A 15968-nucleotide genomic window follows, 5' to 3' on the forward strand; every position below is an offset into this window, starting at 1 on the left:
CGAAAATGTTGTTCCTTCAGAAAGGAACAGAAAAATGTAAAAAAATTGCAAAAGTCTGTATAGAAAGTAATTTACAAAAACAGAACAGAAAAAGTTATGTACAAAATTTAAAAGCAATAAAATTACTTAGTGAACCAAAGGCGAGGAAGAATTATCTTCCTTAGCTAGAATCTACATGTCAGAATCTTCCCGGAGTTGCTAGTAGAAGGATTCCCGAGTAAGTGGTTTATGGTACAGTTGCACTTGGTGGACATTTGCTTTAAAGGTATGTCTAGTTCCATCAATAGTAATCAAAGTAATAGTGCCATTGTCATGCACTTTCTGGATTTCATACGGTCCAAGCCAGCGAGTCTGAAATTTTCCCAAAAAATCCTGAAACCTGGAATCGTATAGGAGTGCCCAAACTCCTTCATGGAATATTTTCTTTCTGATTAGGGCGTCGTGCCATTTTGCTCTCTGTTGTTGGAATAATGCACTATGTTGAAGAAACAAGAGTCTAATTTCATCTAGCTCGTTAATTTGCTGTAGTTGATTAGTCTGGGCCTCATTTAAATCTAGACCAACCTCCTGTGTTGTTCTCAATGTTTGTATTTCGAACTCTATTGGAAAGATGGGTTCCTTTCCAAATACTAGCTGATATAGCAAATAACCAGTGGTGTTTCTCCACGTTGTTCGGTATGCCCACAAGGCTTCTCGCAGTCTTGTAGCCCAATCACGTCTGTGTGTCGCAATGGTTTTTGTCAATATCGCCTCTATCATTTTATTCATGCTCTCTACTTGGCCATTTGCCTGTGGGTGATACGGAGTGGTAATCTTGTGCTAATTGTGGTAGTTTTTTAACATTGCAGCAATTTACCTGCAAACTGTGGTCCCCTGTCCGTGATAATGTCTCTTGGGAGGCCATATCGCACAAATATTTGGAACAGGAAATGAATTACAGAGTCCTCTATAGCTCTTGGAAGTGCCTCTGCTTCAACCCATTTGGTCACATATTCTATTGCCACCAAAATATATGTTTTTTGGTTTGATGATGGGTTGATCAGACCAAGAAAATCGAGCACCCAATGCTCAAATGGTTTGATTACTAGCTGCAGGTTTAAAGGCATTTCGTCAGACTGTCTAGGGCGTCCGGCTCTTTGGCAACTATCACGGGCTTGGATAAATTTCTTCGCGTCTTTAAATATTGTGGGCCAGTAATATCCTGTTTGCAAAACTTTCTGACCACTTCTTCGATATACGAAATGTCTTCCACATGGTCCGTCATGACATGCTTTCAGAATGTCAAATATTTCGTCTTCACGGACGCATCTTCTGATGTGAATATCTATCCTTGTATGAAATAGGTAGCCCCCAATCCAAGAAAATCTGATACTACATTGCACAATCTGTGTTCATTCATTGGGGATCAGATGCTTCGGTAATTTTCCTACTGCTAAATAATTTGCAACATTAGCATACCAGGGTGTCTTGACAGTAACAGCAAATAAATGTTCATCTGGAAATTGATCTTTGACTGCTGCTGCATCCACTAGCTTTGGCATTCGTGAGAGGAAATCAGCTACAGAATTCTCTTTCCCAGGTCGATCTTTTATTGCGATGTCAAATTCTTGCAACAAGATCAACCATCTTGTTATTCTACCATTTGTAATTGGTTTATTTGCTAAATATTTTATGGCAGAGTGATCTGTATATAAAACAACAGGATATCCAGTGATATAATGCCAAAATTTATTTACAGCATGTATTACAGCTAAACATTCTTTTCCAGTAACAATATAGTTTAGCTCAGTAGGAGACAAATTCTTGCTAATATAATAGATTGCATATGGTTTTTTGTCTTCTTCCTGCCCAAGGAATGCGTTAATAGCTGTGTCTGAAGCATCTGATGAAATTTGAAATGGCAAGTCCCAATTTGGGCCTCTGAGCACTGGGGCTGTTGACACAAGCTTTTTCAGATCCTCAAAAGCATGGTCGCATTTATCTGTCCAAACAAAATAAACATTCCCTATTAGTGCATATAGAGGTGTAGCTATTTGAGAAAAATATTCTATGAAGCTCCTATAATAACCAGAAAATCCAAGAAAACTGCGTACCTCTGTCTGTGTGGTAGGAGTAGGTATTAGAAAAATTATTTGAATTTTGGCTGGATCTACCTGTATTCCAGCCGCTGAGATATAATGACCTAGGATGAGTCCTTCAGTCATCATCATATAACACTTTTCATGGCTCAAGCAGAGCCTGGTGGTGATACATCGTTGCAACACCTTTTCCAATGTGTCTAGTGCTGGGTCGAAATCATCTCCATATGGTGTGAAATCATCCATGTATACTTCGAGCCCTTCATTTATTAAATTTGAAAAGATGTTGAGGATGGCCCTTTGAAATGTGGCAGGGGCATTGCATAGGCCAAAGGGTAGGACTCTGTAGGCAAACGTTCCCCAAGGACAAGTAAAAGTAGTTTTGTCCTAGTCTTCAGGGGCAATCTGAATCTGATTGTATCCACTGAATCCATCCAAGAAAGAAAAAAATTTCTTTCCTACTAATGTATCTAATACCTGATCAATGAATGGAAGGGGAAAGTGGTCTTTCTGGGTTACTTTGTTCAATTCTCTATAATCTACACAAATCCTCCACTTTCCATTCTTCTTTGGCACCACTACTAGCGGAGAGACCCACTTGCTATCAAAGACCGGATAAATAAAGTTTACATCAAAAAGTTTTTGTAATTTAGCTTTCACAATATCTTTCAGGTGAGCGTTGAGTCTCCGTTGGGGTTGGCGAATAGGTCTCGCATCCTTTTATGTATAAATGTGGTTCATACATTGTTGGGGATCGATTCCTTTCATATCCAGATAATCCCATGCACAAGCTTCCTTGTATTTTCTTAGTAGTTGAACCAACTTTTCTTCTTGTTCAAGATTCAGGTTGTTATTGATGTTCAAGGTTTTTCCTGGCTCAATCTCTATAGTTTTTCTATTTGAAACAGAGGTAGTGGGTATTGCTTGATCATGAGTGTCTTAGAGAGGATCTTCTTCTAGTTCATTGTCAAATGCTGCCTCTACCATGTGACATTGTACATAGGATCTGGATTCAGCTTGGTCAATGAAGTTGTTAATAACATCATCCTTTGTTTGATCTTTAAAATCGAGGGCATCTTCTATAGTTAATGGGGATCTAATGTTTTCTATGAGGTATGATATAGAATGTTTGTTAGTTTTTATTATTGTTACACTTGTCTGGGCTGGAGGGTATAAGGCTAGATTATTGATATTACTCCCTCTAGTTATGGTCATACTGCCTTCTCGGCAGCCAATGTAAGCATCGGCGGTCGTAAGCCAAGGTCTACCTAAAATTAACAGGTGTCCATCAAGTCAGTTTTTGGGGTTTATTATCAAAAAGTCAACAGGATATTTCCAAGAATCAATGGATACCATGACATCATGTAGTTTACCTTCTGGCCTAACCACTGATTGTTCAGCCAGTTCTAATAAGGTAGAGGCTGGTTCTACCGATGTAATGCCTAGTTTTTGACAAGTGTTGGTTGTAAAAATATTAATTGCAACCCCAAAATCAACTAAGGCATTTGAAAAGGTTTGTCCATTGATTTCCACTGTCACTATTGGATTTCCTTGGTCTTCATATTTGACAGGTGCTCCTCTTCCTGATAATAGATTAGATAGAGTGCCAACTACTTGGACTGTTGGGTTATTTGTTATTCTCCTCCTTGGTTTTTTTAGACATAGCTCTTTAATGGTCTTTGCATATATTGGGATATCTTGGATAGCTTGGAGGAGTGGGATTTTTATGTACAAATTCTTTAGTTCTCTCAGAATATCAAAGTCAGGATGTTCTATAGGGCGCGATATGATTAATTGTTCTGGGAATGGGGGAGAAGATGTGGTTGCTTGGTCATGATTCTATTGTCTGGCCACATCTTCTTCTTGTAATGGTTGTTCTGCGGGTAACTGATTTTCAACTTGAACACTTTTATCTCCCTCAGTTTCTATAATGTGCCTAGACCTTAATTGAAGGTCGTTTCACTCCCTTAGATTGGTTTCTAGTTCTGGTGTTTCGATTATTTGAATGGATTGAACCAGTCTGTTATTTGGGTTTGGGTTGGGTTGGGCTAGGAGTTGCAGTCTTAAGTTGGATTTGGGATTTTGTTGTAGTGCTGGCAATGTAGTTGAGGGAGTGGAATGGTTCCTGCTGGTTGATTCATCGGTATTTGTTAGTTTGTATACTAGGCTTGAATCTGTGAAGTGGGAGGGGACCATTGTGTTGGATACGCATTGTTTTGCCAATATGGTGGAGCGTAGGGAAAATTTGGCCAATTAGATTGGCTTGCTTGATTCAGCCATGGTGATGATGAAGGAAATGGTTGTTGTGACCAATTTGAGAAGGGAGGTTGATTTTTCCACATTGTATTATATTGGTGAGCATAATATTGTGGAGGTTGGAAAGAAGAAGACGGATCAGGAGACATACCTGATTGTTGCGGCTGCCATTGACGGCACTGATTAAGTAGGTACACCAGTTCAGGTTCTTCTTCTGCTTCTTGTATACTGCTTTCAAACCTGGAAGTGAGGGAAAGTTCTCTGTAGCATGGTCTTTTGTATAGATAGCACAAACTTACACTGCATCCAGTGGGCACTCTTTGTCACTGTGTTTCTCTCTGCACCTGGGGCAGAATATTGCCAAATTTTTCTCTGCTTCTTCTTGTTTCTGTTTCACTTGCATAATATCGAGCTGCATTTTCAGAGTCCCCAATATATCAGTTTTGAAATTCTCCAATAAATTTCCACTTTCTGCGCGAGTTACTCCTCCAGAGATCTTGTTGTCCCTTGTGAACCTGTCATGTTCTGTTGGTTTTAGGATTGTGCTGCCTTGTGATCTCCTGATACATAAATCAATGATGTTAGCAAAATCTTCTTGATATATGTCTCCTTTTCCCATAATATTTAGTCTTTCAATCCATTGTTCCTTCATGCCTTCAATTAATGTTTCTTTTAATACATTGTCAGGTAAGGGTAATGATGCATATGGATATCTTTGAAGATTATACTGAAAACGTTCAACATATTTTTCTAGTGTCTCATTAGGTTGAGATACCATTTGAAATATTTCATCTTTTAATTCTCTAGACCTACAATAATCTTGATATTTATGTAGGAAGGCACCTTTCATTTGATCCCAGTCATTTATAACACCTCCACCAAACCCCATAAACCATCATAAAGTAACTCCTTTTAATGTAGAGATAAATGGTTTTAGCTTTTGCGAATCAGTGGTATAGTCGTACCCCTTGCACAACACATCGAATTCAAACAAAAATGCATCTAGGTCTTTTGACGTTAGGCCATGGATTGTAGGGATGTGTTGGAGAGGAATGGCCTTCATAGGTGCATTAACTACAATATCTACAATGGGATATTGCAATGTGGAGGTTTGGGGGGTTTTCCAGTTCTGGGCCATTTGGTCAAATATGTGCCAATAACCTTCTGGGATTTCTAGGAGGGTATTCCTAGGCTAGCTAGAAGGAGCACGAATGGCCTTAACAAGAATGGTCTTAATAACACTTCCTTTGTCTGGGATGATGAGAGTTCCTTGCTAAACTAATGTCTGGGGGGTTTTTAGCTCTTCAGGGTTTTCAGCTTCATTCTGGATGATTTTTACAGCACTTCCCTTATTTGAGCTTCTTAATGGCTGAACTATTCCAAGAGGAGATCTTGGTTCTTCAGTTTCCCCTGTTTCTCCTCTTCCCTCGCTGAGATTACTAAGGTTCCCTTCTTGTAATGATTTTAGGCTAGAATTTTCAATTTCTTGAAAATCTTGCTCCTCTGTTTGGCTGTGCGCCTCAACAAAGGCTACATATGGTGATCCCGTGGCCTGAAGGGAACTAGTAGGTTGTCTAGAAACAACTTTTCTAGGTCCTACTGAAGGCTAAGATTTTGCTTTTTTAAGGATTTCGTCTATAAAGGTCGATTAGCCAAGGGTCATTGGCCCCTTACCTTTATCATCTTTTGGTAGAGCTTTAAGATTCTTTTTAGGCTTTTTCTGCTTAGTCATGCACACAAAGCAAATGCTTATTTGAACCCTAAATAACAACAAAACTACAGGAAAGTGGGTGGGGGAGCAGGGTTGTTACATGTTCCATATGCAGGTTCTTACCTTCTGTTTTTAAAACCCAATTCACTCCTAGCAGGTACTTACACTACTCTCTCTTCAAAAGAAACAAATGGCTACACTCTTCCCCTGCAACGGTGCCAAAATGTTGAGCAGTAAAAATGGTCTTTTTAACCTCTATTTACCCTACATTAATTATCAATCCAGGTACAATTTGTTATCTCAAGATTGTACTCAGTCTGAGGCGGTCACTTTTCAAGAGTAATGCTAGTAGTATAGTGCTTTTACAAAAGTAAACAAATGCTGGAAACAAACTCTAAATGTAATGGTAAGAAACTTGAATGCTTTGTAACTATTTACTTAAGAAACTATAACAATCATCAGTCAAGGATGCAGTAATGATCTGGGCACTAGACAGTAATAGTCACTGTTCGCTACAGTTGCAGATCATTCTGTTCACACCAAATCAAATACTTGAAATGACAATTCAATTGACAGAAAGAGGAACAACAACTAATCTATTGAAAAGATTGAACAGCAAAGCTTAACCTATAGGAATAAATCAAGCAGCAATTGTAACCGAAAGGAATTGAACCGTAATCTTTAACTAGTAAATGAATTGAACAACAATCCAAGAATGGAACAGCAAACCTAAGCAAGTCTATGAAATATTGAACAACAAACTAAATCAAATGTAAACACACAGTGAATCTAGAATGATGGAGTTAGTAATCTGAGTTTAGCATCAGAAGTATTAACCACGGTTATAAGGGAACAACAGTTGCGATGGTAATGGAACAGTAATCCGAATGAACAACAATCACAGTTATAGGTAAACCGTAGCTAAATGAACAACAATACCAATCTGTAAATGAACAGCAGTGTTACTTTGCAAATGAACAATACTTATCAATCTGTAAATGAACAACAATGTCAATCTATAAATGAACAACAATGTCCGAATTAGACAACACGATATGATTTTAGAAGGAACAACTTAACATTTTCAGTTGCAAATAATAATCTTACTATTCAAATATGAATTCAATATAATAAAGCAATTATCGTACTATTCAAATATGAATTCAATATGACAGAGCAAGTAAATGAAATGTCAAGGGACAGCAGATTACTGAATAAAGCAAATGCAGGAAATCAAAGCCACACATGACTTGAAATCAGAAAATAACGATACAGAAAGCAAGTGATCCACTAGGGCTGGGCCCTTAGCCACCAGGGACACACTGCTACGGTTACTCCAGAATCAAAGACGGAACAACAACAAAGTTTATGTATTAATCATGAAAATAGAGTTACAGTAATCGCTCTTTAAAGAGTGTCGATGATCAAAGTTTAGATTGCAACAAGAAATTCTATAAATCAATAATAATTCGCCCCTTAGGCTTGCAGCATTATCCCTTTTTATAGTGGCCAAGCAAAAATACCAAAAATATAGATATCCTTAAGATAGCAATCCCTCAGGATCAAAGGATCCTAGGGGATTCACCAGATCTTTAATCTTCAGTTATCTCTTCCTCCTCTTGCACTGATATTGGGTTTTTTCTTCCTTTACCTGGCTCATGCGCTCCGATCTCGATTGCCTCGTCTAGACGCAGTTTCCTGTCAAAGGGACAGTAGTTGGTTTTGTCTTATCTTTTCCTCCAAAATGGCGATCTTCCATTTTTTTCATTTTCTGCATAGAAAAAAGGAAATAATTAGTCATTTTACGTTAATCACAAATCCCCTTAACTTTATCATAATCCTTTATCATATACCCATCTTAGAATGTAAAGAAGTTATGAATTCAAGGAAAAGATAAAGAAATAAGTGGCAATTAAATACATTTTCTAATGCTCAACAAGAGGGGCCAGTGATCACATTACAACCACAAAAATGGTTGCTCGGTGTGGAGAAGGTTGGGTTGCTTCATCTGTTGTGCATACCACACTTTCATCGCGTGCCCATCGCCATTTTCCTCATTAGGCAACTGCTTCACCTGGTGCATGATGGGTACTTATGGCTAGAGGAGCCTATTCCCATCATGGCGAATCTCATCCACAAAATTTCTCGGCTTCCCTATAAGGGAACAGACCCCGCAATGATAACAGGGAAAAGCAGCAATTTGGCTCTCATGGAAGCCATGAAGAAAAAATATAAGCTCGAGAAGAAAAAGAGGGGGTACACTATCAGCAGTATCAAGGATAAAGGGGTGTGCGCAACCACCCAGCTCCTGTCCAGTAAAGTAATGAGAATATGCTGCGATGATGAAGGACCAGTACCGGTAGTTACATTAGCCGAATAGTGTGCGGAAGGGGTCTAGTTCAACTCGGACAAGTTCCCCTACGAAGAATTTTTGATGAACTGCAAGGAGGCCCAGGAGTAGGGTAAGACCTTCCACTATGTGTGGTTGCTCTTGTCCATCTTGCTGGTAGTGGAAGAACTGCTGGAGGACAATCAATTCCTGAGTATTGAGCATGACTTACTAGAGGCTTTGAAGTATGTGTCGCTCTGGCTACCAAGGACGCGAAGTGGATTCATGATACAAAGATTCTCTAGGTGCTCATGGAGAAAAGCATCCAGATGTGGATTAATAGGAGGTCATGCCTATCCCCCATTGTGCAAAATGGTCTGTGGAGTTTTGCAGACTTCAAGCCAAACATGCACAACATTTACATCAGGACGCAAAAGGATCCGACATAGCAGTGGAAAAAACTCCCATTCATAGCCACTGATGACGCCATCTTTATAGTGTTAGAGACATGACCTCCCAAGTGGCGTGCCCCGGATTTGGTGGAGTTGGAGAAGATAACAGCGCGTCAACTGGCCGAGAAAAGGCGCAATGAAAAAGTGGCAGCCGAGGTTAGGGTAGCCCGCGAAGTGGCACAGGCAACCATGAAGCAAAAGAAGGTCGCTGAAGTAGCAGCAGCAGCAGAGGCTGCAACAGTACAGGCAAAGGAGGGCCAAGAAGTGTCTATAGGATAGGAGGCAAGGGACATAGACCTTGTAGAAGAGGGCATGGACATAGGAACCACTTCGACCCAACTCAAACGGTCGCACGTCCCAGAGAGATCGGGTCCATGGAAAAAGGTCAAGGCATCGAAGCTGACCATCGACCCGATTACATGAACTGAAGGAGACCTCTACGACATCGTCAATATGGTTCTCAATGTCACCAAGGAAGTGCTCTAAGAAGTTATGACGGAGCAGAAAACTATGTTGGGGGCCCTTACAGCGCAACTGCGGGAACTACAGTTGCGGCCCCTGTAGGAAGGTCCCTTGTCCACCTACATCGCAGTAGGTACATCAGTAGTAGAACAGATGCTATGCGCAAGAATGGCCAATACAATAGTGTTACTGGATGGAGCACTGGCAGCAACAAATGAGATCGACAGAGCTGCAATTGGTAGGACAAAGGACTTGGCCTCAATTTGGCTACCCTTCTGTGAGAAACACTGTACCATTTGCAGGATGGAATAACAACACAACTCCGCACTAGGGAGGGCCGCACAATACAGGTTCTGAGTGAGCAAAAGATAAACATCAAACAACTCAGCCTGCAACATGATGAACTGGTATCATAGACTCAGTGGTTGGAACAGGTGGTAGACAACGTGTTATAGACATTTTTGGGCACTGCAACCCCAATCATAAATGTCCATAAACCAAGGGCTCCTAAGTCCCTAAAGGTGTTTTTCCAACCCCTAAAAGAACAAGGTCAATTGATTACAGCGTCTCCCAGAAGTTCTCCATGAAAAGCTACTCAGAACTGGTCAAAACTAGACCATTTCACCTGCTCCATGGTCAAAGTGCGTTGCATCCCACCTGAATACACACAGTAGGTGCAATGCATGTTGAAAATCCCTTCTATAGGGTGTGATGGGTGAGAGTGGACAAATGGCAAGGTCAATCCGCAAGGTGGAGGAGCATGGAATCTTCCAGAAACTTCTCCTGTGACACTTGCCTCTCTGCATTCGCCCAGGGATGAGTAAGAGATCATCAATCTCCAAGTGGAATCAAGAACTATCAGAGAGAGGACACTAATCAAATCTCAAAAGCTGACTCATTCCCCTTGCAAACATCTATATATGGATCCCTCATCCCAGAGATCCAGAGGCTGGAATTTTGTATCTTGTAAGGAAGTGCTGTTGGTTTCTTGGTGCAATATCATAGTGTTGGGTGATCTAAGCTTTTCATGAGGTGAAGAAGGGATTTCTTGCTGAGAGGATGATGCTGGGTCAAAACAATTGGTTGTAATCCTCTTTTCTCTTTCTTGATTATCAATAAAGCTATTCAAGTTTTCCTCCACATTCTTGTATGATTGATGATTTATGCATTTGTGTGGTTAATATACATCTGGTCCTATATTGTTTACGATAATAGATCTATGTTCTTGGATAGTGTTATGCTGCTTTGATTCTACAGGTGCTCTGTGAAGCTGGGTAGACGAGGAAGTGAGTGGCGAAGACCTACCAGAAAGGAGAGGAATCAAGCAAGGAACCAAGCGCAAGACAGAGGTTGGTCTCCTTATTCCCCTCTTATCTATTTCTCATAAAGGAAAACGAAAGTAGTTTTGAGTTTGTTTGTTTCTAAGGTAGCTACCAGCCTTAGTGGGACTAGTAGCTCTGCATAGACACTAGTTTTCCTGATAACAAAATGGCGACTCCACTAGGGAGCGAATAGATTGTTTGTTTATCTACATTTGTTTACTTTAAAAACTTACAGGCGGAGCCTGAAGTCAAGCCAGCTAGCCTTCGAACTGCATTTGCTATGCAAGTGCAAAGTAGATCAATGCTGCTTCAGTTTATCTCCGGGTTCTGTTTATGAATTAAACAATTGATTTACAAGCTCTCTAATTGCCCTTGTGGTGGCTCTAGTAACCTCCCTAGATCTACCCCTGTGATTGATTTACTAATTACTACTTGCTCGGCCTAGATCCTTGAACTGAGCTACAAACTGTGACTCGGAACCCAGCTAAAGTCTCGTCCTTGGTCCATCGCACTGTGTTTTCTTTGAAACCTGAATGCATCACACTTCCCGAGTGTAGTAGGTGCGCTGCATTTCAGTTTCCCTGTGCTACAGGTGCGCTGATCAGACCTCCTCTGCTCTTAGATTTTAGCTTCTGTGTTCATACTTTTCAGCTCTATTCAGGAGTTTTGCTGCCTGTAGTCAGTACACCTCTGTTGAAACCCCCCTTCCTTGCCATTATTCCACCTCCATTGTGCAAAGAACTGTAAATGTTTTTATGTATTTTGAGTCATTTTCAGTTCTCCTTTACAAAGAAGTAGCGTAATTGTGCTGTTGCTTCTTGATTCGAAAGTGTCGCAAGTGTCATTTTCAGTCATAGAAGAGAATCTCATTGTTCTTGATAGAAGATTACACTGTTACTGTTGTAATTGATTTGAATTAGTAGTTTTTCAAGTATCGAAAGCGAGTTTTCAATAAACAAAGTGTCGTCATTGTCCTCATTTTGTTTTGAAAAGAAGCTTGTTATTAATTGTCGCTTTGAAAAATAATTCAGATTTGCGCTTAGCTTTCTTTTTATCATTCACACATTAAGAAGGCTGAAAACAAATACATGCATGTGCATTTGCATTTAGACTGTTTGTTGGTTTGATTTAGGACAATTGCATATAGTGTGTGCTCTCTGCTCTTTGTTGAAAGAAAATCATCTCTCTTTCCTTAGTAGCTAGGATTTTCATTGCAAAAAGAAGATTAAACGACTGTTTATCATCTTAGATTGCATTTTAGGAATTGTACATATACATCACGCAGTGAACCTGAAAGGAAAATTTCTTAAGCAAGATCAACTATAAAATAAATTTAATGAATCTAAAAACGCTTTGGAACTTAATGCACAACATCTAGAAGTCTAGGCTAGAGATGTATTCCGGCGTCGTAAAGCCTGGTAACTGTTGTTTTCACTGTTGGTTGGGTGATTCCTCCACTTTGAGATGACAAGTGCTAGTACAGACTTGTGCTCCCACATACCGTCGAGTATATTTTGGGAGACCACAATAGGCTTTATCCTTTATCCATAGGAAGCCATGTCTGCCGCCCTATCGATCACAATGCACTGAACCCAGCATTCGGGAAGATTGACTGCTGTACCATAGAAAGTATTCTGCAGTTTTGTGATTGGTTTGGTAATCCCTCTGTCTACATTTCCAAAGCAGTCCCTTTCGTTCCTTTTCAGACTCCTTAACGGAAAAGGTCCATCTGAGCACTTGTCACTTCACGCTCATTAAAAATTGAAGGCAACTAGAGTCATCTTTTGTTTTTTTCTCGACTCTTAAAAATTGATAAAGCAAGTTGTGTCAAAGCATCTAAAATTCATCTAATTCGGAAACATACTCCCCCTTGATTTTTAGTTGATCGAGTAATCAGCAATCCTGGAAGAAAGTCAATTGAAACCCTGTCGTTCGCGGAGGCTTACGAGTCAACCATATTTGACTCCAGAGTCCAAACTATTACGGACAAAGCGAACTCGTTTAACCGGTTCCAAATCCCCTGGTAAATTTAGAACAAGTGTTCCAACACCATCGAGGACTATGGTTACTCCAAACACTTCTGGTATCCCTGCCTTTACAGAAGAAGTTCAGCAGCCACCATAGGACAGTAGAAATGATCCTAGTGTGAAGGTAAACACTTGTATTACTAAACCAGCTCCATCTACAGCTATTCAAAAGGTGTTACTCCCCAAACATATATTGTTGTAGATTCTATACCTTCTTTGGCACCAGAAATATTTTACGGACCTGACGGTCTACCTCTTCCACCTGGTCTGATTGCTATAGAAGAGATTGTGGAGGATCCTCTATCTAGTACTCTATTGCGATTTGGAGTCGGGATCACTCTATATCCTTCTTCTTCAAAAATTAGTCTACCACCATTGGAAGCTCCTGTAGAATCGCTAGGCAATCTTTTGGATAGACTAGAAATGTCTGAACAACCGTCGACATCTAGGACTGTGTCATCCGACACAGCGACGACAGAACTTCTTGCTGTCACTCCAACAATGTTCGCGGGCGTACCATCTGTCCCAACTAGCTCTCAGTCATGAGAAGGGGCCCACTTAGGGGCTACTTCGACAGTATGGTCCGTTCCTGTTTGTTCATCCGGAATAGTATCCGGGAACTCCTTCAGGGTGTCAATTTGGGCAGTCCGGTTCTCAAGGACAAACAATTCCTTTGAGTACCAGATTACCACCGTATGGGGGGCAATATACCCTTTCATTGTCTCCTCCGGGAGGACAACCATATGAGAGTTCACAACAAAATTCAAGTTATCCTGGAATTACGTCTAGCTGTTGGGTGCCAATACTGCCTTAACAACCAAGAGTTGTATATTCAATGCAACAATGTTTACCTATGTCAAATATACCAACTACGCCGGCTATTGTGACAGTGTCACAAGTACAAGCGCTGCCCGTTGTATGCCAACCTCAGGTTTCTCAGGTTGTAATGCAACAGCCTCTTGTCCCTGCGACTCAACCACAATCGCCAACTAGTGGAATGACACAGGCCCAAACGGGTACAATCACCCCTCATCTTGGTCAAACGGTCAGTATTGGACAACAGCACATGGCTTCGCAGCCATGGCTGGTGCAATACCAACAACCGCAATTCCAACAAGTATACCAAGGATCTGAACAACAAATCTTTGCAAATAGTGGGCAGCCGTATATTCAAAACGGTCAAAATCAACCATTCTACAATGGTTATGCCCATCAACCTTACCAAAGTTACCAGCATCAAATGCATTATGCTGGTATGCAAAGACCAACTGCTCAGGCCATTCCATCCTATCCCGGGTATGCTTCACCAAACTTGAATCAACAGTTACCCTTAGTGGCAACTTTAGAGTTACCAAATCTAAATTGGCTAACGAACGATCCAATTGCTTACGCCCCTTGGTGGCCAGCGATTCCACATAAACTTCCGTCAGATATTCCTAAATTTAATGGAAATCCGGGTGAAGACCCATCGAATCATGTGATGACATTTCATCTGTGGTGTTCATCAAACACCCTAAACAATGATTCGATTAGGCTTCGCCTTTTTTAGAGGACGTTAACTGGTCCAGCAGGAAAATGGTATATCGAGTTACCCAGAGCATCGTTTGAAAACTTCAGCGCCCTAGCCACAACCTTTTTAACCCATTTTCAGTTACCAATAAGGTACGAAACGGGAACATAACTTCTTACCAATTTCAAGCAAACAACGGCCACTCACATATCCGATCATATTCATGAGTGGCAACGTCATTGAAGAATGGTAAAAAAGTATGTTCCTGATTAGATTTTAGCTGAATGGTTTATTAAGTCATTATTACCTTCCATTACAGAAGATGTGGCAAAAGGGGGAGTCGTCACTGAAGAGCAAGTTATTGCTCGTGCGCAATATTTAGACTTGATTTATACTCAGTCTGGCATGCTCTACGATAAAATCCCTAACGCTCCCAAACCGGAATTTTCCGTCCCTCCTCCTAAATCGAACAATGACTCTCATGCCGGCGATGGCGTGATTGGTACGACCGACATTAAATCTACAAAGGCTACATATAAAAAGGCCCGTAATATTTCCAGTCAAAATGCAAAAGAAGAACTTCTCGCCTCAGAAGTAAATGCCGTCTCGACAGATAAAGGCAAAGAAACCAAGAAACCAGGAGGCTAGAAAGAAAACAAAGGGAAGAAGAAGAAACAGGAGGAGTCATCTCCTGAAAAATCTTTTGTAAACCCTTCTGGAAATAGGAATGAAATCATCCATGCTTTTTATGCGATGAGGATCACTGGACATTAGATTGTCCATATAAAGCTGAGCTTAGAAAATTCTTCAAAAATACAAAAACCTCGGCAGTATTAACTGATCCGTTTCCGAATCCAGGAACAAATATGGTTGCTAGTGACAATGCTTCCCGATCCCAAGTACTTATGCTGTCCGTTTCAAAACACCAAAATGATGCTTTGATATCGACAAGGAATAAAGATTACAGGAATCCGCAGCTGTCAAACAACAAGGCTAATGATCAACCTAGTAGTTCGATAACAACTTCGGCAGAAGTTGTGCCACCCATCATTCCTAAGCTAACGATAAAGCTGCCAAATGGAATAGTACACAAATCGACATTTAATTCTCCTGCTAGAGTAGCAAAGCATTATAATATAGTAGGGGACTTGGCCCAGTCGCCATCCGCTATGTCGACACTTGAGGTACCGCAAAATTTTCCATCCCAAAAGCAGGCTTTATTATTAGCTATAGGTGGGATAGACCCAAAGGATTCTAATCTTGTGTCCTTTAATCATAAAGGATACGATCCTCAGTTACCAGCTCAACTAGCTTTCCTCATTCAAGTGAAAGCTCTCAACAAAACTGTTCATCAAACAATTATTGATGAGGGAGCATCTACATGTATTATGTCGATGAGTTGCTGGAAAAATTTAGGATCTCCAACCTTGTCGCAATCTTCGACAACATTAAAAGCATTTGACAGATGAACGTATACCCCATATGGGATTTTAAGTAACTTGCAAGTTGAACTCGGGGGAAAAACAATAGAAATTGATGTTGAGGTTATCGATGGAAACCTCGATTACAACATCCTACTGGGAAGGCCCTGGATTTATGCTATGGCTGCAGTTGTGTCGACATACTTCAGAAAGATTGCATTTCCCTTTCAAGGAGCAATTGCAATCGTCGACCAACAAACATTTCTCCCCAACAGTTCACAAGTTACGAGAAGCATTCCAATCATCCATGGAAGCAATCATTCGCTTCAAAATATCGGAGTAGGCCTCCTAAAAGACCATACCTTAATGGATACTTTTGCCCTACCGCCTCCGAGTAATT

This window comes from Pinus tabuliformis, chromosome 6, assembly GCF_031772625.1.
Source record: "Pinus tabuliformis cultivar Carrire ecotype Pingquan chromosome 6, CPIR1, whole genome shotgun sequence".
In the NCBI taxonomy this organism is placed as follows: Eukaryota; Viridiplantae; Streptophyta; class Pinopsida; order Pinales; family Pinaceae; genus Pinus; species Pinus tabuliformis.